At 38.9% G+C, this 22,622-nt stretch overlaps 1 protein-coding gene across 6 annotated transcripts in view; it reads right to left on the reverse strand.

Moving 5' to 3' along the window:
• The window catches only part of LOC308098557 (uncharacterized protein), a 54,153-nt gene that overhangs the window by 27,676 nt on the left and 3,855 nt on the right, over positions 1-22,622 (reverse strand). For 3 of the 6 annotated variants that reach the window (XM_080446957.1, XM_080446961.1, XM_080446956.1), the window contains exons 2-3: positions 18,175-18,275; positions 3,426-3,538 (exon numbers count right to left, since the gene is read on the reverse strand). The gene's annotated coding sequence lies outside the window, so the exon portion shown is untranslated. Of the gene's footprint in view, positions 1-3,425; positions 3,539-7,620; positions 7,687-7,757; positions 7,788-18,174; positions 18,276-22,622 lie in introns of those variants that run through there. The other 3 variants (XM_080446959.1, XM_080446958.1, XM_080446960.1) reach the window with 3 other exon arrangements.

Raw genomic sequence — 22,622 nt, forward strand, 5'->3', positions numbered from 1 at the left:
TTTAAAAATGCCACTTTAAACAAGCAAATTCTTTATTTAATATTGTACCTGATGCAATTTGATATGATGCAATACCTGATGCTCTGTTTTTCAGTTATTCATCCTCATCCCTGCCACTTTAACCATGTAGGCCTACATAAAACTATGACTATACAGTATATTATGCTGGATTTCAGTTATGTTGGGCTCTAGTTATGTCAGTCTCAGAATGTCTTTGTATTGTGCCCGACCCTGTGTAATAATTTTCAGACGAGGTTCTGTTGACAAACTTTCTGTAGTTTGTTTTTAAGTGTGGGGGTGTTATGAGTGAGTATGCAGTAGAGTTGTGTGTGGGTTTTGTGTCAGTGTATGTGTGGGATTGGCTGCAATCACCCTTGCCTCTGGTGATTGGGTGGAGATGACTGGAGAAGACTATTTAAGATCTGTGAACACCTGTGGTCTTTGGCAGCACTTGCAGTAGTGCTGTCCACCCACACACACTCTTGGTGTTCTTTGTATTTAAGTTACTGTATTTTGAGTCCTTAAGTCAATTTGTTACATGTGCAAGCACTGGGCCACAGAATCCAGCTTTTTGTATTAAGTCATATTTTGTCATAAATAGTCATATTTATTTTTATGTTAATTTCCCTGATTTGCTCCATGTGTCCTTTATCATTCTGTTAAGTATTTCATTTTCTGTAATTATCTTAAGCTATTAATAAAAATGGGGTTCACTCCCAGTTTATGTTGCATCCCTTTTTCCTCTAGACTATAGGGACGTAACATAGACACACAACACGCCATAGAACACAAACACTCAGGTTGGACAAGTCATTTATGACAATAGGAGAGGAATGTACAACGATTTACAGAGTGACTATGATCTCATATATCCCCTGACAGAGCCTGAGAGAAGCTGTGTGCACAATAATGCAAATCTCAAATCTGCCATTTTTGGGCAAGGTCTTAGAAAAAACTATCTTTCATCAACTGGATGTGTTCCTACAGAACAATAAGGTTCATAACAAATTCCAATCTGGCTTCAGGAAAGGTCATAGTACAGAAACAGCACTTGTAAAAGTAATTAATGATCTTAGGGTGTCCGCTGACGACAAAAATGTATCTGTTCTCCTACTCCTTGACTTAACCGCTGCTTTTGATACGATTGATCACACAATTCTACTACAACGTTTGGAGTACTGGATTGGTTTGTCAGGCACAGCCTTGTCTTGGTTTCACTCTTACCTAACAGGCAGAAGCTATTTTGTCAGTCTAGCTAACTTTGACTCAGACAAACACAACATCTGTTCTGGTATTCCACAGGGCTCAATTCTGGGTCCCTTATTGTTCTCCCTGTATATACTACCGCTGGGAGAACTCATCGCCGATCACGGAGTGAACTTCCATTTCTATGCTGATGATACCCAGCTGTATCTTTCAGTAGCCCCAGACGACCCCTGCGCTCTAGACCCATTGTTGACCTGTCTGTCCAGTATAAAATGCTGGATGAGTGAGAACTTTCTTAAGCTAAATGAGGATAAAACAGAAGTTCTCATAATTGGCTCCAGTGAGCAGAGAGAATCAATAACAAGTAGACTTGGTAACCTGGCTGTAGAAAGTAACACCACAGTAAAGAACCTGGGGGTTATTATCGATTCTGAATTGAATTTCAATACACACATTAATCATGTCACCAAGATTGCTTTCTTTCATCTTAGAAATATTGCGCGAATTAGAGACTATCTGTCGTTAGACGATGCAAAAACGCTGATCCACGCTTTTGTTTTCTCTCGGCTTGATTACTGCAACGCACTCTACTCTGGCCTGCCAAAGAAAACAACTGACAGATTACAACTTGTTCAAAATGCGGCAGCCAGAATTTTAACTAAAACTAGGATGAGAGAACATATCACTCCAGTTCTAGCTTCACTACACTGGCTCCCGGTTGTTTTTAGGATTGATTTTAAAATTATTTTAATAGTTTATAAAGCTCTAAATGGTCTGGCACCTTCCTACCTCTCTGACTGCCTAAAGAGATATGTTCCAAACCGGGCCCTCAGGTCTTCAAGTGCTGACCTGCTCGAGGTGCCTACAATGACATATAAAAAATACGGTGAAGCAGCATTCTGCTTTTACGGACCGACAGTGTGGAATAAACTCCCATTACACTTAAGACAGGCAGCCTCTGTCGATAGCTTTAAAGCACAGCTCAAGACCTATTACTTCACTCTTGCTTTTAGCTGATTCTTTGGTTGATTTTTAATTCCTCACTGTATTGCCTATTTTAATGTTGTTTTATGCCTTTGCTTTTATTTTATTTTATTTTATTTTTGTTTGCTTTATTGTTAAACTGGTTCTAACTGTAATTGTATTCTTGCTCTGTAAAGCACTTTGAGCTGCATTTCATGTCATGAAAGGTGCTATACAAATAAAGTTTATTATTATTATTATTATTATTATAACAGGCCGATTTGCATTTTTAACTATAACTGCACCGATCTGCGTGAAACTTTGCACGCCTACTCCCTAGAGGCCAAGGAAAAACATCTGCACTGCATTTTTCACATCTGCTTTTTACAGCGCCACCAGGAGGCCGACTTATGTCAAATACATTTTTGGATATTAATCCTTCAGATTTTATCCAAACATCACACAAATCGGTACACAGTATCTCTATAGTCATGTGATCAAGACGCATCTGTCCGATATTTCATATTCCATCCTGATTGACTAAGGTTGACTTCCAAAGTTTGCAGGATTGGTCCGTTTTGAACAAAATGTCTGAAATCATGAACGCGGCGTGCGATTTCCGTGAAAATTTGCACGCACATTCCCACTAGGCCGAGGAAGAAATGCCACCCTTTTCACATTGGCCTATTATAGCGCCACCAGGAGGCCACAATAACTTACCTGACCTGGCGGAGACCTGTGCTCCGAGGAGCACTTTTTCTAGTTTTTATATTTGTTTGCCAGGACATGGACGTAGTGTTTTCCACTGGCAGTCTGGATTTGAAGCATTGCTCCTCCCACCATAAAAAACATAGACAAATCAAATAAATTGTTTTATGTCAAGTACAGCTGTTGCAAGAAACATGTGCAGCCATTGGCTGTTAAACCTGAAAGGGCAAGGAGCTAGGAGGCTGAAATCTTAACTGGCTCAATTCACCTGATGGCCCACTTTACCCACGATCTACAAACTCACAACAGCTCAACTGATTGATGGGCTATTTTGCTATTTGTGTACCGTATAAAGTAGAGGTTAAATGAATATGCACAATTATTTACACTTGTTTGTACACCGTAAGTTGCTAATCTATTGCATGTGGTGGTTCCACTAATAATTTGAACGTATGTTGACACATGGCCCCATTTAACTGCAAAAAAACACTGTAACAATCCATTAATACTGTGATTTCATTACAAAACCAATAAAACATTAATCTCACCTTGCGTCTAAAAGCTGTGTGCAGTTGCATTAGGTTGTAAACATCACAGGCCAGGTGAGCCTCCAGGGCAGAGACGTCACTTCCGCGTACTCAACTTCCGGGTCAATATAGGCCTAGTAAGAACAGATTTCTATCATTGAACAATGAATTAAACACGATGTCCCAAATGTCATTATCATTAATTCATTCATTATTAAACACGATGGCCATGACGTCGCAGCATTAAGTTATATAGCCTTATTTTGTTTGGCACGAAATAAGTAAATCAATATAGAGTCTTATTAATTCACTGAAGGAAGGTCTATTCGAGAATAGAATAGAATAGAATAGAATAGAATAGAATAGAATAGAATAGAACTATTTCTACAAAACAGCTTGGCAGTAATTTACAGGGGCCAGTTTCAAATTGCATCCGTCACAGGACAGTTTTCTCCCCAAGGTAGTGAGGCTCATGAACAAGACCACTGCCTCCTACAGTCTGTAATGGACAGCCTATTAATATGTGAGCATTTATGTCAGTACTTGTAATTAATATTGTAACATTGTGACGTATCTAGAAAGAACGGAGAGGAGACGATATTCAAGTTGCTAGCTTACATTCACTGAGCCCACATTTATTCCCCTTCAGCTTCACTGAACATAAAACAAACAGGCTGGTTAGCCCATACATGTAAGCACATTCTCTCTCTCTCTCTCTCTCTCTCTCTCTCTCTCTCTCTCTCTCTCTCTCTCTCTCTCTCTCTCTCTCTCTCTCTCTCTCTCTCTCCACAACATGTAACAACCCACAACTTAACCCCTTAGTTTCCCCTGCCTGGAACAACTCTTAGCCAATAAGGACAGATCCTCCGATGTACAGTACATTGCAGGATCTGTCGGCACCCTCGTTCAGCAACATAGATTGGATGGCTCCTACTGGGCAGGCCCATGCATGTCACAAATGTGGTTGGCACATGAATGTCATGTGTCTACCTTCTGTACTCTGTAAATAGAGTCTAGTCTGGTGGATACAACATGGTGAGTGCTGTTAAAAGTCACGGCCAGATCCTGAGTCACACACACACAAACATAATGGACATTCTCACCTTGTAAAGTGCAAAGGGGAAACTAGGTCTTAGTTTTTCTTTAAAAATGCCACTTTAAACAAGCAAATTCTTTATTTAATATTGTACCTGATGCAATTTGATATGATGCAATACCTGATGCTCTGTTTTTCAGTTATTCATCCTCATCCCTGCCACTTTAACCATGTAGGCCTACATAAAACTATGACTATACAGTATATTATGCTGGATTTCAGTTATGTTGGGCTCTAGTTATGTCAGTCTCAGAATGTCTTTGTATTGTGCCCGACCCTGTGTAATAATTTTCAGACGAGGTTCTGTTGACAAACTTTCTGTAGTTTGTTTTTAAGTGTGGGGGTGTTATGAGTGAGTATGCAGTAGAGTTGTGTGTGGGTTTTGTGTCAGTGTATGTGTGGGATTGGCTGCAATCACCCTTGCCTCTGGTGATTGGGTGGAGATGACTGGAGAAGACTATTTAAGATCTGTGAACACCTGTGGTCTTTGGCAGCACTTGCAGTAGTGCTGTCCACCCACACACACTCTTGGTGTTCTTTGTATTTAAGTTACTGTATTTTGAGTCCTTAAGTCAATTTGTTACATGTGCAAGCACTGGGCCACAGAATCCAGCTTTTTGTATTAAGTCATATTTTGTCATAAATAGTCATATTTATTTTTATGTTAATTTCCCTGATTTGCTCCATGTGTCCTTTATCATTCTGTTAAGTATTTCATTTTCTGTAATTATCTTAAGCTATTAATAAAAATGGGGTTCACTCCCAGTTTATGTTGCATCCCTTTTTCCTCTAGACTATAGGGACGTAACATAGACACACAACACGCCATAGAACACAAACACTCAGGTTGGACAAGTCATTTATGACAATAGGAGAGGAATGTACAACGATTTACAGAGTGACTATGATCTCATATATCCCCTGACAGAGCCTGAGAGAAGCTGTGTGCACAATAATGCAAACGAGAGGAGTCTGTCAACCCTGATAATGAATTAATTAATGCTGGAATGTAATGCTGAAATGAAATATGATGAGCACAAGGGACAAAAATAACGTTAGGTGAGCCTATTTTTTCCACATCAGAAGTTGGCCGGTCAAGGGCCAAATTTTACTTCCAGCACCTCATGGTTCTATATTGTGGCTAAATACAACAACTACAGGGTAATTTAGGGTCATACAACCTGCCGTTATGACTGCAAGCACATAAGCACTCTTAATGTTATCAAAATGACCTCACTGCACACTGGCCTCGATGTAATAAAATATTACCTTCTCACAGGACATGGTATTTAGGCTACAGCGACATCTATTTGTATGTTTTTTTTCTGTGCTAAATGTAGTAATTTCCCATCACTTGGTGCTTGTCTGTGTAAGAGAGAGGCTAATACAGCCTAACTGTCACATCCATAGAATTCTGTACAGTGTTTATTATTTGTGATTTTTATGATTTCTTATAATAGAACTAGTGGTATTAAAACACTTAATCTATGCTTCATTCGATCGTAACCACAGGTGTCACGAAATTTGTAATTTGCAATAAGAATTGCGATGAAACACCATCATGTGATCAACATGACTATAACACACTGTGTGTGTGTGTGTGTGTGTGTGTGTGTGTGTGTGCGTGTGCGTGTGCTGATCTTCGGCACCGTTGGACCGATCAGTGTGAAACTTTACACATACGTCATAGTAGGCCAAGGAAGAACCTCTGTCCCCATTTGACTGACGCAAACAGAAACAAAAATACAAACTGCCACAGGTGTGTAGATATCTGTAATTAAGGCCCGGTTTCTAATGTATAGACGTATGCTACCAGAAGAACACAAAGGTTGGAACAAGCCGTATACGAGAAGAATGTACAGCGGTTGAGGCTATGATCTCAGATACCCCCTGAGGAGTCACCCAGAGGCACAGCATGAGAGAACATGAGAAAACCTACCATAATGACTACAAGCACATATCAACACATGCACAGTTGCAGTGTAGTAGGCTCGATAATGCAGTTAGAACCCTTTTTCATGTTTTCTTAAAGATTATCATATTATTAGTAGTATAATTAATGTTATCAAAATGACCTCACTGCACACTGGCCTCCATGGATTTATCATATTTCTACTCTGTGGTGTGCGTGCATATTAACAATTCATCAATCATTATTGTTAATGATTGAGTGTGAAAACCTTGTTTCTCCATATTTCAACTTTTATGTTTTTTTATTTTCTTTTCCAAAAACGAATGCCCTACTTTGTCATACTATAGTGTCACAAAAAAGTAGCGATCTACAAGCTCACAACACGTCGTATCGCCAGATATGCTATTGTTGCTATTTTAGATTTATTTTCTTTTATTGAGTGAAAGTGGTTAAGTGAGTGTGTGAGTTTTATAAATATTGGTAAATGTTAATATTTATAAACGTTAAAATGTTTCGATGAATTGAGTACAAAGGACCCCAATGGAAACAAGCTTTCTTGGGTTTAAAATCCTCTTAGCAGAACTTGTATTTTTACTGTACTTTCCTGTGCTCTTTTTGCAAACTGCTAATAAAGTCTTCAATCAATCAATAAAACCAATGAAAAGCAATAACAAGAGCTTGTGACTAAATAATAACTATATTGGATCCATTAGAACACAGGTCATTATTTTCCCATTACCTGGAAAGTCACGGTTTTGGAGATACAAGGTTTCCGCACGGCAGTGACAAAAAATATCAATGTTCCAGGTGTGTTACCTGTTTAGTACTAGGCTACTACTAGTATATACTGTACCACAACTAATGAGACGAGACGTCACTAGAATGAATTTGGGAACAGACGCCATGACACAAAAGACATACAATTCATATTTTTTTGTCATGTCGAACAGGATATGAATTTGTCAGCAAAAAACTATGCAGGGATGGTAAGGACAGGGAACTTGGCAAGACAAGACAAGACTTCTACAACCGGGAGCAAAGAATAAGTAACTGAAATCTCAGTCATTTGTTTACCGTAGATGAAAATGGAGCCTTTTTTTTTTGCAAGATGGCGGCCGCAAGTCATAAACACTGTGTACGGTCACTGCCTGGTCACAAACCACAAACCCATCTACAGTATTAAAGGATGATAAATGAGAGTCTCTTACCTGATGGCAGAAGGTTTGTAAGCTCTCTCTCTCTCTCTCTCTCTCTCTCTCTCTCTCTCTCTCTCTCTCTCTCTCTCTCTCTCTCTCTCTCTCTCTCTCTCTCTCTCTCTCTCTCTGTCTCCACAACATGTATCAACCCCACAAAGGCACCCCTTATTTTCCCTTGCCTGGAACAACAACCTCTTAGCCAATAAGGACGTCCTCCGATGTACAGTACATTGCAGGATCTGTTGGCACCCTCGTTCAACAACATAGATTGGATGGCTCCTACTGGGCAGGCCCATGCATGTCACAAATGTGGTTGGCAACATGAATGTCATGTAAAGCCACTATGTAAAAGTGGTTCCTGGGTGGCAGACAGGCAGACACGCGCACGCACGCACGCACGCACGCACGCACGCACGCACGCACATAGAGAGAGATACTTTGGCTACGTGGAGAAGTGGCTGAGGTTGCCGGTTGGTGTAAATCCCCACCTTGTTACTTTCAATAAGCATAGTGTGAACGGCTGGAGACACAACACACACACACACACACACACACACACACACACACACACACACACACACACACACACACACACACACACACACACAGTGCAACGGAAAGCAACGGGGAAGGACACAAAACACAAAAACGGTGGGAGGAAGGGAGTCAGGCATCCTTATAAAGAAGTAGCCTACTATTAGATCATTTTCTGGGTAGCGTAATCTTGCACATGGCTACATATGAAATGACAAACGCTATTCATATTTGGCACAACACGGCATGCACGCACACACACACACACACACACACACACACACACACACACACACACACACACACACACACACACACACACACACACACACACACACACACACACACACACACACACACACACACACACACACACACACACACACACACACACACACAAACACCAGTATGTTTGCACAAAACAACGATTTAAGTTACTGTATGTCCTGTGCGTGTGCACAAAAGTATGACGTGATACAATTGCAGTTACCTGTAGTGTGCTACTGTGCTTAGAGTATGACGCATGTGTAGTAGTCGCTTATATGTCACACAGTAGAGTGGGCCTAGCTGCCAAAAAAGGTGCCTAAAATGTGCCTGACTAATGGAGTTTTATATTAACCGTACTATATGTAAGTACATTCAAGGTTTGGAAAGAAGCCTATAGGCAATAAATAACCAGAGCACTGATCAACATTCCGTTGCAAGTTTAGAGGCAAGTGGAGCTGTGTTGTTTTCGTCAACGATGACGAAGACGATATGATTTCGTCAACGCCCCTTTTTTTAATGACAAAGACGTAACGTTGACGTGCTGAACATAGCTCTTTGATGACTAAAATATGACGAGACGAATGTGTGTTTTCGTCGACGAGACGAGACGAGACGAAATTTTTATTGGGTGGGACGTTCAAAATGCATGAAGAGATCAAAATATTATAGCGATATTATTTCAATGGGGGAATAGTGGCCAATCACAGGGAGGGTTCTAGGATGCATTGCAACATCCGGCTCTGGTTTCTTTTCCTTTTTTTGGGAGGGGGGGCTCTGTGATTGGCTGGGATACCGGCCTGGTCTGGGCAGTGTTGCCATGTTCTTTTACTATAAGTTTCCACCAAGAACTTTATTTGAAAATAGCAGATCTACAAGCTCACAACGTGTCGCTCTTGATGCAACACGTTGTGAGCTTGTAGATCTGCTATTTTCAAATAACCGATGTATACAGTAGGTTTAAGTACTAAGTTGTAAGTGCTCATGTGGCCCATAGTCGCTTCTTTTGGGCTGGTTTTCCTAGACCTAGTTGCTTGTTTCTTTCACAGAATCTGGCAACACTGATACCGGCTTCACGTGTAGTTGTTGTTGTTGTTATGAACGTGAAGACGCGAGTTGCCTAGCTGCCTTAAGTTATGATAGTGGGCATGTTATTAGGTTTTAATGGGTTAGGTGATCTGAAAAGAAGAATGGATATATTATGGACATACATACTACTTTACAATCCATCTGAAAGGAAACCTATGCACCTAACGGGAGAGGGAGATAAGAGACACCAGAAGGCGTGCCACGCTACTATTTTTGCAATGGTAAGCTAACGGCAGTCCATTTACTGACATAATAAGTGGTAATGTTTGTCGTAGCCTACTTCCTAAAAGTTTTCCATAACATCTGACGCTAGCTTCAGGCTAAAGCTGGCGTGCTTAAGCCAGTGGTTCTCAAACTGTTTCATGTCAAGGACCCCCACATTGACACTTATTAGCCCTTAGGACCCCCATTTGAAAAGATATGCCACGGACCCCCTCATAAGAGATGATTTTTACAGCTCTAGCAGTCAATTCTCAACCATTTTAATTGAAGGACCCCCAGTTTGGCATGCATAAGGCTACGGACCCCTATTTTATGGCATTTCTATCTCTGGGACCCCAATTCATATTGTAAAATCAATGTTCATTTAACTCTGAGAGTGTACAAATGGAACCAAATGAACCCGTTAGGTGGTACCCTCTTTCCATTAGAAAGAGGGTACCATGTGGTTATTAAGCTATTAAGACGTTTTTCTTTCAACTGTATGAGTTTAAGTGCCAGTTTAGTGCTACCATAATGTACACAACTGTCAAAAATAACATTTTTAGTAGGAATACATTTGCCTCCTGTGTGAATTGTGCATATGAATAGGATGGGGCAGGTGTACGCTACTGTATTTTAACATCAGTCATAATGGTGGTACTTGGAGAGACAAATATTTTCTGGGTGGTACTGGTAAAAAAAAAGGTTGATAATGAGAACCTGATCTAGGCTATTCTATTTTCCGAACATGCAGTATTTTGTGTGAATTACAATATGTGTTGTAACACACGTTGTATCCTATTGTGTTATCCCCTAAAAATGGGATATATTTTATGATAATACTGTTAGCAGTCATATCTTAAATACAATATGTATATTGACCTAATTAAATTAGTTTAAATATATTATTTTATTTTATTTTATTTGTTTGACTAAAACCAATCACTAAAACTAGACTAAAACCATTTTCGTCGACTAAAACTAGACTAAAACTATCAAGGATAGAAATGACTAATATGTGACTAAAACTAACAAGCATTTCGTCCAAAAGACTAAGACTAAGACTAAATCTAAAATGCCTGCCAAAAACAACACTGAAGTGGAGTGCTCGTGTGCTGAATAAGACTTAAGTGGTGGTGGTTTTCACTGTCTGGTGGATGTAGATTTCACCAGTCTTGAAAACTGTTTGGTACGACCAAAAAGGTTTCCGTCCCCTGTTCTGGATTATAGGCCTACGGAAGGTCCGGTGGGTGTGGACTTTTGACTTGGACCTCTTTATTGACAATAAAAATATATGTAAAATGACATACATTGTCACACCATTATCAAAAGGATAGACAGAAAAAAAGTCAGCTGCTTATTTCCATTGCAACCCTTTCAAATGTGTGCATGATGTGATGTGTATTTATGTGTGTAATTGCACTTAATCCACGTCGCACCCAAAGGTGCCAAAAGTGTCCTTGTCCATGCAGGACAACCAGAAAGGACAGTAAAACATTGCAATGTGTTGTGAGGTTGTAGATTGGCTATTAAAAAGAAAAGTTAGTAAATGTTTGAAAACTTTAAGTAGGCCTACTTTTACACTGGTATTGTCAGTATATTTTCATGCCAATACTTTTGTACTTTTACTATTTTGAATTCATGCCTTTTACTTGTAACAGAGTATTTTTATATTGTGGCCTTGGTATTTTTAACAAACACAATCTGAGCACCACTGCTGCTGACACTACTTGGTCACAAACCCTTAAACATCCAGTGGTACTGCACATTTCAGTATTAAAGGTTGAGCAATCTAAAGATAATCTCTTTGTGATTAAGACTTGAAGAACAAATTCACACAACGCTTCACACACATTACTGACTCCTACAGCAAGAACAGAAGTGACAATATTTACTTTTTTTGCAAGTGGAATCGGTCAAGACCACGTCATCGTACCACAGGAAGGGTTCTCTCCCCATGGCAGTGAGGCTCATGAACAACAATACCATGCCTCCTACAGTCTGTAATGGACAGTCAGTAGCGTATTAATATGTGAGCATTTATGTCAGAGCTACTTGTACTTATTATTGTAACATTGTATAGAAAGAACGGAGAGGAGGCCATTATTCAAGTTGCTAACTCAAATTCACTGAGCCCAGATGTATTCGCTTCACTGAACAGAAAACAATACAGGCTTGCTAGCCCATACATGTAAGCACATTCTCTCTCTCTCTCTCTCTCTCTCTCTCTCTCTCTCTCTCTCTCTCTCTCTCTCTCTCCACAACATGTAACAACCCACAACTTAACCCCTTAGTTTCCCCTGCCTGGAACAACCTCTTAGCTAAGGACAGATCCTCCGATGTACAGTACATTGCAGGATCTGTCGGCACCCTCGTTCAGCAACATAGATTGGATGGCTCCTACTGGGCAGGCCCATGCATGTCACAAATGTGGTTGGCAACATGAATGTCATGTAAAGTGTCTACCTTCTGTACTCTGTAAATAGAGTCTAGTCTGGTGGATACAACATGGTGAGTGCTGTTAAAAGTCACGGCCAGATCTTGAGTCACACATACACAAACATAATGGACATTCTCACCTTGTAAAGTGCAAAGGGGAAACTAGGTCTTAGTTTTTCTTTAACAATGCCACTTTAAACATGCACATTCTTTATTTGATATTGTACCTGATGCAATTTGATATGATGCGATACCTGATGCTCTGTTTTTCAGTTATTCATCCTCATCCCTGCCACTTTAACCATGTAGGCCTACATAAAACTATGACTTACAGTATATAATATATATATATGCTGGATTTCAGTTATGTTGGGCTCTAGTTATGTCAGTCTCAGAATGTCTCTGTATTGTGCCCAACCCTGTGTAATAATTTTCAGAAGAGGTTCTGTTGACAAACTTTCTGTAGTTTGTTTTTAAGTGTGGGGGTGTTACGAGTGTGAGTATGCAGTAGAGTTGTGTGTGGGTTTTGTGTCAGTGTATGTGTGGGATTGTGTGAGAGTAGACTCTACTCTAGAGTGTTCACTTCCAGGTGCTGAGCATTTCCTGATTGCTGGCAAGATATATTTAAAGAAGTTAGGGTCATCTACGTCATTTTCGCTATCATGCAATTCCAGCCGGCAGATTCGTCGCACCATGGGAGCCAGACTGCAGCCGTGAGTCCGGTGGAATGCATTGGAGTTATTGAGAGCCCGTGGATCAGCTCATGAACATAATATATTTCTGAATGACTGAGACCTTTGTAAAGTAATTGCTTCTGGAAAATAAAAGAAGACATATCACACATTGTGTTGCTTTTCGATGTGTCCACTGTATACGTTTATTGAGCTTTCTAAAGAGCACAAAGTACGCGATACTGCCGAGCCAGAAACCAGTGTTGCCATGTCCACTTATTATAAGTTTTTTTGGGCTTTTTTCTAAAGTGTAGTTGATTATTTGGACTTGGGCTTCACAATTTTAAAGTTATTTTAACCAGTGGTTCTCAATTATGTTTATGTCATGGACCCTCAAATTAATATGTATTTGTCCCTAACCCCCATCTGAAAATGTTTTGTGCCAGGGAGCCCCGTACCAGATTTGTGGTGTTAGTGTTTAAAAAATCCTCAATATTTCACATTTTACTTCAAGATTCTTTTTTTAAATAGCAGATCTACAAGCTCAACGGGTTGTGAGCTTGTAGATCGGCTATTTTCAATGTATACAGTAAAGGTTTAAAGTGCTCATACCTAGTGCAAGTCTTCAACAGGGGTCTGCCACCCCTAGGGGGTCCGCGAGGTACTGCAGGGGGTCCGCGAAATTGTTGCTTGATATACAAATATTTTTTATATATATTTCTTTATTTTTCCAAAAATGTCCATTTGTCTTCATATATTTTAAAAACATTTTCCACATTTATGCATTAAATAAATGATGATATCTATAAATGATTCTGTCCATTTTGAATAGCTTGTATACATGATTATTGTGCAATTGACAGATTTTGTTCTCAGTTAATAAGGTATATTTATAAATGGCAGTGCGGCCACCCTACTCACTGTACCCTGTACATGTATGTTTAAAATAAAAGCATGAACATATTAATCTGTCTATTATTTTTAATAGCTTAGTATTGATGCACAATAACATGTATGTTTAAGAAACACAATTGTATATATAATTATACAATATATGTTATATATGAAAAACGTTGAAGACCCCTGGCCCCCGGTGCTTCTTTTGGGCTTGTTTTCCTAGACCTGGTTGCTTATTTCTCTCACACAATCTGGCAACACTGCCAGAGATTTTTATTCAGTCTATGGACGATACATGCCGCTGTTTAGATGCCTCAATAAAATCATACAGTGTGCTAAAAAAAATCCGAATTGATTGGATAAAAACCTGTGATATGTCTTCTTTTATATTCCTGAACTGATTATCTGACAAAGGACACAATCGTTCAGAAATAGTGTTTGTTCACAAGCTGGTCCAGCTGGCTGCCATAGACTTCATTGTATTTCACCAAACTTCCTGTTCCAGTTTTGGCTCCCATGAGCATCAATGGCGTCTGCCATGCAAGCAATGGCGTCGGCCCGCCCCCTAGGCTGACCCTACCTTCTTTTCTAATTACCTTGATTGCTGGCTGCAATCACCCTTGCTTCTGGTGATTGGGTGGAGAAGACTGGAGAAGACTATTTAAGATCTGTGAACACCTGTGGTCTTTGGCAGCACTTGCAGTAGTGCTGTCCACCCACACACACTCTTGGTGTTCTTTGTATTTAAGTTACTGTATTTTGAGTCCTTAAGTCAATTTGTTACATGTGCAAGCACTGGGCCACATAATCCAGCTTTTTGTATTAAGTCATATTTTGTTAGATTAGAGTAGAGAATAAGTAGGCTTTTGTTGTAACTTTATTTTGTGTTTGTCAGGTTAGTGTTTAAAACTCAAAGCTTTAGGTTTAGGACTATTATGTTAATTTCCCTGATTTGCTCCATGTGTCCTTTATCATTCTGTTAAGTATTTCATTTTCTGTAATTATCTTAAGCTATTAATACAAATGGGGTTCACTCCCAGTTTATGTTGCATCCCTTTTTCCTCTAGACTATAGGGACGTAACATAGACACACAACACGCCATAGAACACAAGCACTCAGGTTGTGACAAGTCATTTATGACAATAGGAGAGGAATGTACAACGGTTTACAGAGTGACTATGATCTCATATATCCCCTGACAGAGCCTGAGACAAGCTGTGTGCACAATAATGCAAACGAGAGGAGTCTGTCAACCCTGATAATGAATGAATTAATGCTGGAATGTAATGCTGAAATGAAATATGATGAGCACAAGGGACAAAAATAACGTTAGGTGAGCCTATTTTTTCCACATCAGAAGTTGGCCGGTCAAGGGCCACATTTTACTTCCAGCACCTCATGGTTCTATATTGTGGCTAAATACAACAACTACAGGGTAATTTAGGGTCATACAACCTGCCGTTATGACTGCAAGCACATAAACACTCTTAATGTTATCAAAATGACCTCACTGCACACTGGCCTCAATGTAATAAAATATTACCTTCTCACAGGACATGGTAATTAGGCTACACCTACAGCAACATCTATTTGTATGTTTTTTTTTCTGTGCTAAATGTAGTAATTTCCCATCACTTGATGCTTGTCTGTGTAAGAGAGAGGCTAATATAGCCTAACCGTCACATCCATAGAATTCTGTACAGTGTTTATTTGTGATTTTTATGATTTCTTATAATATAACTAGTGGTATTAAAACACTTAATCTATGCTTCATTCGATCGTAACCACAGGTGTCACGAAATTTGTAATTTGCAATAAGAATTGCGATGAAACACCAGGAAGTATCATGTGATCAACGTGTGTGTGTGTGTGTGTGTGTGTGTGTGTGTGTGTGTGTGTGTGTGTGTGTGTGTGTGTGTGTGTGTGTGTGTGTGTGTGTGTGTGTGTGTGTGTGTGTGTGTGTGTGTGTGTGTGTGTGTGTGTGTGTGTGTGTGTGTGTGTGTGTGTGTGTGTGTGTGTGCGTGCGTAGCTGATCTTCGGCAGCGTTGGACCGATCAGTGTGAAACTTTGCACACACAGTCATAGTAGGCCAAGGAAGAACCTCTGTCCCCATTTGACTGACGCAAACAGAAACAAAAATAAACTGCCACAGGTGTGTAGATATCTGTAATTAAGGCCCGGTTTCTAATGTATAGATGTATGCTACCAGAAGAACACAAAGGTTGGAACAAGCCATATACGAGAAGAATGTACAGCGGTTGAGGCTATGATCTCAGATACCCCCTGAGGAGTCACCCAGAGGCACAGCATGAGAGAACATGAGAAAACCTACCATAATGACTACAAGCACATATCAACACATGCACAGTTGCAGTGTAGTAGGCTCGATAATGCAGTTAAAACCCTTTTTCATGTTTTCTTAAAGTTTATCATATTATTAGTAGTATAATTAATGTTATCAAAATGACCTCACTGCACACTGGCCTCCATGGATTTATCATATTTCTACTGTGTGTGTGCGTGCATATTAACAATTCATCAATCATTATTGTTAATGATTGAGTGTGAAAACCTTGTTTCTCCATATTTCAACTTTTAATGTTTTTTTATTTTATTTTCCAAAAACGAATGCCCTACTTTGTCATACTATAGTGTCACAAAAAAGTAGGAATCTACAAGCTCACATACGTTGTATCGCCAGATATACTATTGTTGCTATTTTAGATTTATTTTCTTTTATTGAGTGAAAGTGGTTAAGTGAGTGTGTGAGTTTTATAAATATTGGTAAATGTTAATATTTATAAACGTTAAAATGTTTCGATGAATTGAGTACAAAGGACCCCAATGGAAACAAGCCATAGGCTTTCTTGGGTTTAAAATCCTCTTAGCAGAACTTGTATTTTTACTGACTTTCCTGTGCTTTTTTTGCAAACCGCTAATAAAGTATTTAATCCATCAATAAAAACCATCAATGGAACCACAAAATTGCCGCCACTGCTATGTCCAATGGGGGTTTATGTGGGGTTCTTGGAGGAAAAAAGTGGTTTGGACTTATATATCACTTAATCACTCTTCCCCGAAGTAAGAACATAATCTTTGTGGAAATATTTCATATAGGAGTCATACAAGTCGCTGCAGCTTTGTGAATGTGTGTTTGTTTATGTATGTCAGACCTCGGCGTTGATTGTAGTGTCAGTTTTGATGCTATCTTGGAATATTTTTTCATCATTTTAATCACAAGACCCGTTCCTTTAAAATTGTATATAGCTTGCCTAGGTAGGTGACACACACACTTGTTTGTTTGTCTGAAAATTTAACAGGTTAACAAACACTCTATAGCAATGATTACTGTCAGAATATAGAGCTATTTAGCACTGTTACTTCACAAACACTCTATAGCCATAATTACACTCAGAATATAAAGCTATTTAACAATGTTACTTAACAAACACTCCATAGCAGTGGTAACCAACCTTTTCAAGCACATGAGCATTTGTTATACCAATGTGTAAGCCGAGATCTACCACTACAATATGTTAAAAAAAAACACCATGACTGATGAGTAAGACATCATTCACATCTGCAATGTCTGACAGGCTCAATCTATCTGCATACATCCACACAAAGGCTAGTAGTCTAAATACGAATAAACAAAATGGGAACATTTTTTAAACAAATGTATAAAAAGGCTGAAATATGAAGACCTTGTTTTTATAAAGTTGATACTTTTAAGTTACACACAGGGACATGAAATAAATTGCTATTACATATATTTAATCTACAATACACAATATTGACTTGCTCATCAATTAATATTCACATTTAGATATTCCGTTCAATTGATTAATTGATTTAGTTTTTATTTAAATTTGACAAAAAAGCATACACATGACCATATATTTGTACAAATGTGATGACAGATTATCTGTCTGTCGCCTCCTCTCCCAATACACAAATCTGTTTGTGATCTACTGTGACGCCTTTGGCGATCGACATATAGATTGTGATCGACCAGTTGGTTACCACTGCTTTGTAGCAATAATTTCTGTCAGAATAGAGCTATTGAACACTTAAAACATTTAACCAAAAGACATATAATACTGCAGCTTTAACCCTGACATTCCTATTTAGAATGAAAAAATGTTGTCCAACTGTTTTCTTTTAAAATATGTCAAAGCTTTTTGAATAGGCCTATGCTAGATCTACAAACTCACAACAGCTCCATTGATTGATGGGCAATTTTGCTATTTTTTGTACCGTATAAAATAGAAGTTAAATGAATATGCACAATAATTTACACTTGTTTGTACATCGTACGTTGCTAATCTATTGCATGTAATAACTTGCACTAATAACTTGAACGCATGTTGACACATGGCCCCATTTAACGTGCTGCGAAAAACACTGCAACAAATAGTATTCCATTCATACCGTGATTTCATTACAAAACCAATGAAACATTAATCTCACCTTGTGTCTAAAAGCTTGTAGGTTGTAAACATCACAGGCCAGGTGAGCTTCCAGGGCAGAGACGTCACTTCCGCCTACTTAACTTCCGGATCAATATAGGCCTAGTAAGAAAATATTTTTTATCATTGAACAATGAATCAAACACGATGTCCCAGATGTCATTATCATTATTGAATTATTATAATTAAACGTGATGGCCATGACATCACATAAGCAATGTGCAAGCAATTATTTTGGTTGGCAGAAAATAAGTAAATCAATATAGAATCGTATTAATTCACTGAAGGAAGGTCTATTCAAGAAAAAAATTGAGTAGAATATAACTATTTCTACAAAACAGCTTGGCAGTTATAGCTGGCTTTGACTTTTACAGTTTCAAATTGCATCCCCCACAAGACAGTTTTCTCCCCAAGGTAGTGAGGCTCATGAACAAGACCACTGCCTCCTACAGGTCTGTAATGGACATACAGCCTATTAATTTGCAGTGTTGGGCAAGTTACTGTACTTTTAAAAAGTAACTAGTTATAGTTACTAGTTACTGCTCCAAAAACGTAATTAGTTACTTTGCTAGTTACTAAATTATTAAAGTAACTAGTAACTAGTTACTTTACTTTGGTTAGAAAAAAAAGAAGAATAAAATGATGAAATATTATTTCCAAATGATTAGGCTATTCATAACGTTTGTTTGTTTGTTTCTTCTTCTTTAGAAATATTTTCTTTCACATCAGGGTGTAATGATCATTGGACTCAGAGCAATAACCCACTATCTCCCACACTCCCTCCCCAGTCAGAGTTATCAGTTTGAATGCATTTGATGTGATTTGCATATACAGATGTGAGTGGACTTAATTTAACTGACTAAACCTTTTTTTAATTTTAAAAGAAAAAACCTCTCACACTTACACCAGTGTACCCTGTATTATACACACACACACACACACACACACACACACACACACACACACACACACACACACACACACACACACACACACACACACACACACACACACACACACACACACACACACACACACACAGTTTTAGTTTTAGTGTTCCTCTGTGGCACAGTGAGAGAAAAGACCATTCTAGCAATTGTCATTATGGAATGTAGTGGAACAATTAAACATATTTCTGCACTGTAGTGGCCCTGCTGCTTTCACTGGTATTTTGCTGACTAGTTCTCTGAAGGCAACAAACTCAACCGTTGCGATGGGAAGCATATCCTCCTCAACAACATATAGGCCTATCTGGCAAATGGCAATCATTCTGTTTAGTTGAGTCTGGGTGACTGGCTGTTTAGATGGAGTAGCTATCTGGGTCACTGCCCGTGGTAGAGACGGTGGGGTCTTTGGCGACTAGTTTTACAGCCCCATGTACTTTTGTTAGGTGCTTCAGGAGATTAGCATTGCTGTTACTCGATGTGGACAATGTTTTCTGTACTGCACACAGTTCGCATTTCGTGGTGGTGGGCGTGTTGCCGTGCATGTGTGTGTGTTAGCAAGGGTTTGTGTGTCTGTGTATTTTCCCCATTAGGCAAGACCCGCCCAACTCTGTCTCTGATTGGCTTAGCCTGAAATTTTACCCCAGTCAGTCCCAAAACTGTTAATATGTGAGCATTTCTGTCAGTACTTATTATTGCAACATTGCAATGTCGCTAGAAAGAACAGTGAGGAGGCGATATTCAAGTTGCTACTTGCTAGCTCAAATTATTCCCTTCAGCTTCACCGAACATAAAAGAAACAGGCTGGCTAGCCCATACATGTAAGCACATTTGCGTTCTCTCTCTCGCTCTCGATCTCTCTCTCGCTCTCGCACTCTCTCTCTCTCTCTCTCGCTCTCGCTCTCTCTCTGTCACAGGTGTGTCTGCACAACATGTAACAACCAAGGACTTATTTTCCCCTGCCTGGAACCAGTGTTGGGAAAGTTAACTTTCTACATGAACTAGTTTAGTTCATAGTTCACACATTTAAAAATGAACTAGTTCAGTTCATAATTCAACATTTTGAACAAAAGTTCATGGTTCCAAAAATTAACTATTATAGTTTTTTTTTTTTATAAAACCACAGACAGCAATTATTGTATCCGTTTTAACACTGAAACTATGTGTCAGATTATTAGGCCTACTATTACTAATAGCACTATACTATATTACTATCGTTGCTGTCCGGCAGAAACCAGACAACTCCACTTTGACGCTTTTGCATTTTTTTCCATATATCAGTGCTATTGAACATCCTTTACGTCTGTGTGTTGGTAAAAAAAATATTGAACCAATGAAAAGTATTTAAAAGCGCTTCTGACAAAACCAGCTAACTCCATTGGATCCTCCATTGGATCCATTGGATCCTCAAAACCAGCCAACTCCACCCCCCTTTGGTGGACCAAAGGGGGGTGGAGTTAGCTGGTTTAGCTGACTCCAGGCTCCACCCCATTTTGACCTCCAACCTCATTGTGAGCTTGGAGGTCCATTCAGCTGTTCTTATCAATGATGAAAAAAACCTCCTAACTCTACTTTTTGTTTTGCTTTTTTCATTTCCTGAAATATTTACATATTTCAGGAGATATGTTACATATATATATATATATATATATATATATATATATATATATATATATATATATATATATATATATATATACATATACACACATATATGTATATATATATATATATATATACATGGTGCGCAAGCACGCGCACCCCACTTTCGGAAATCTTGTCCCCCCCACCCAAGAATCCTGTCATCGGCCCTGCACACACACACACACACACACACACACACACACACACACACACACAACAGGATAGGCATTTGTCAGAAAAAAAGACAAGACAAGGGGTGACTTGTCTCTACAAGCTCACAACGCGTTGTGAGCTTGTAGATCGGCTATTTTCAATGTATACAGTAAAGGTTTAAAGTGCTCATAATGGCCTAGTGCAAGTCTTCAACAGGGGTCTGCCACCCCTAGGGGGTCCACGAGGTACTGCAGGGGGTCCGCAAAATTGTTGCTTGATTACACAATTAAAAAAAAATATATATATACAAATATTTTTTATATATTTTTTTATTTTTCCAAAAATGTCCATTTGTCTTCATATATTTTAAAGACATTTTCCACATTTATGTATTAAATAAATGATGATATTTATAAATGATTCTGTCCATTTTGAATAGCTTGTATACATGATTATTGTGCAATTGACAGATTTTGTTCTCAGTTAATAAGGTATATTTATAAATGGCAGTGCGGCCATCCTACTCAATGTACCCTGTACATGTATGTTTAAAATAAAAGCATGAACATATTAATCTGTCTATTATTGATGCACAATAACGTGTATGTTTAAGAAACACAATTGTATACATAATTATACAATATATGTTATATATGAAAAACGTTGAAGACCCCTGGCCCCCGGTGATTCTTTTGGGCTTGTTTTCCTAGACCTGGTTGCTTATTTCTCTCACACAATCTGGCAACACTGCCAGAGATTTTTGTACAGTCTATGGACGATACATGCCGCTGTTTAGATGCCTCAATAAAATCATACAGTGTGCTAAAAAAAATCCGAATTGATTGGATAAAAACCTGTGATATGTCTTCTTTTATATTCCTGAACTGATTATCTGACAAAGGACACAATCGTTCAGAAATAATGTTTGTTCACAAGCTGGTCCAGCTGGCTGCCATAGACTTCATTGTATTTCACCAAACTTCCTGTTCCAGTTTTGGCTCCCATGCGCATCAATGGCGTCTGCCATGCAAGCAATGGCGTCGGCCCGCCCCCTAGGCTGACCCTACCTTCTTTTCTAATTACCTTGATTGCTGGCTGCAATCACCCTTGCTTCTGGTGATTGGTTGGAGAAGACTGGAGAAGACTATTTAAGATCTGTGAACACCTGTGGTCTTTGGCAGCACTTGCAGTAGTGCTGTCCACCCACACACACACTCTTGGTGTTCTTTGTATTTAAGTTACTGTATTTTGAGTCCTTAAGTCATTGTGTTACATGTGCAAGCACTGGGCCACATAATCCAGCTTTTTGTATTAAGTCATATTTTGTTAGATTAGAGTAGAGAATAAGTAGGATTTTGTTGTAACTTTATTTTGTGTTTGTCAGGTTAGTGTTTAAAACTCAAAGCTTAGGTTTAGGACTATTATGTTAATTTCCCTGATTTAAGTATTTCATTTTCTGTAATTATCTTAAGCAATTAATACAAATGGGGTTCACTCCCAGTTTATGTTGCATCCCTTTTTCCTCTAGACTAATAGGGACGTAACATAGACACACAACACGCCATAGAACACAAGCACTCAGGTTGTGACAAGTCATTTATGACAATAGGAGAGGAATGTACAACGGTTTACAGAGTGACTATGATCTCATATATCCCCTGACAGAGCCTGAGAGAAGCTGTGTGCACAATAATGCAAACGAGAGGAG

Source organism: Gymnoscopelus braueri (assembly GCF_963280865.1).
Source record: "Gymnoscopelus braueri genome assembly, chromosome: 13".
NCBI classification, from domain to species: Eukaryota; Metazoa; Chordata; class Actinopteri; order Myctophiformes; family Myctophidae; genus Gymnoscopelus; species Gymnoscopelus braueri.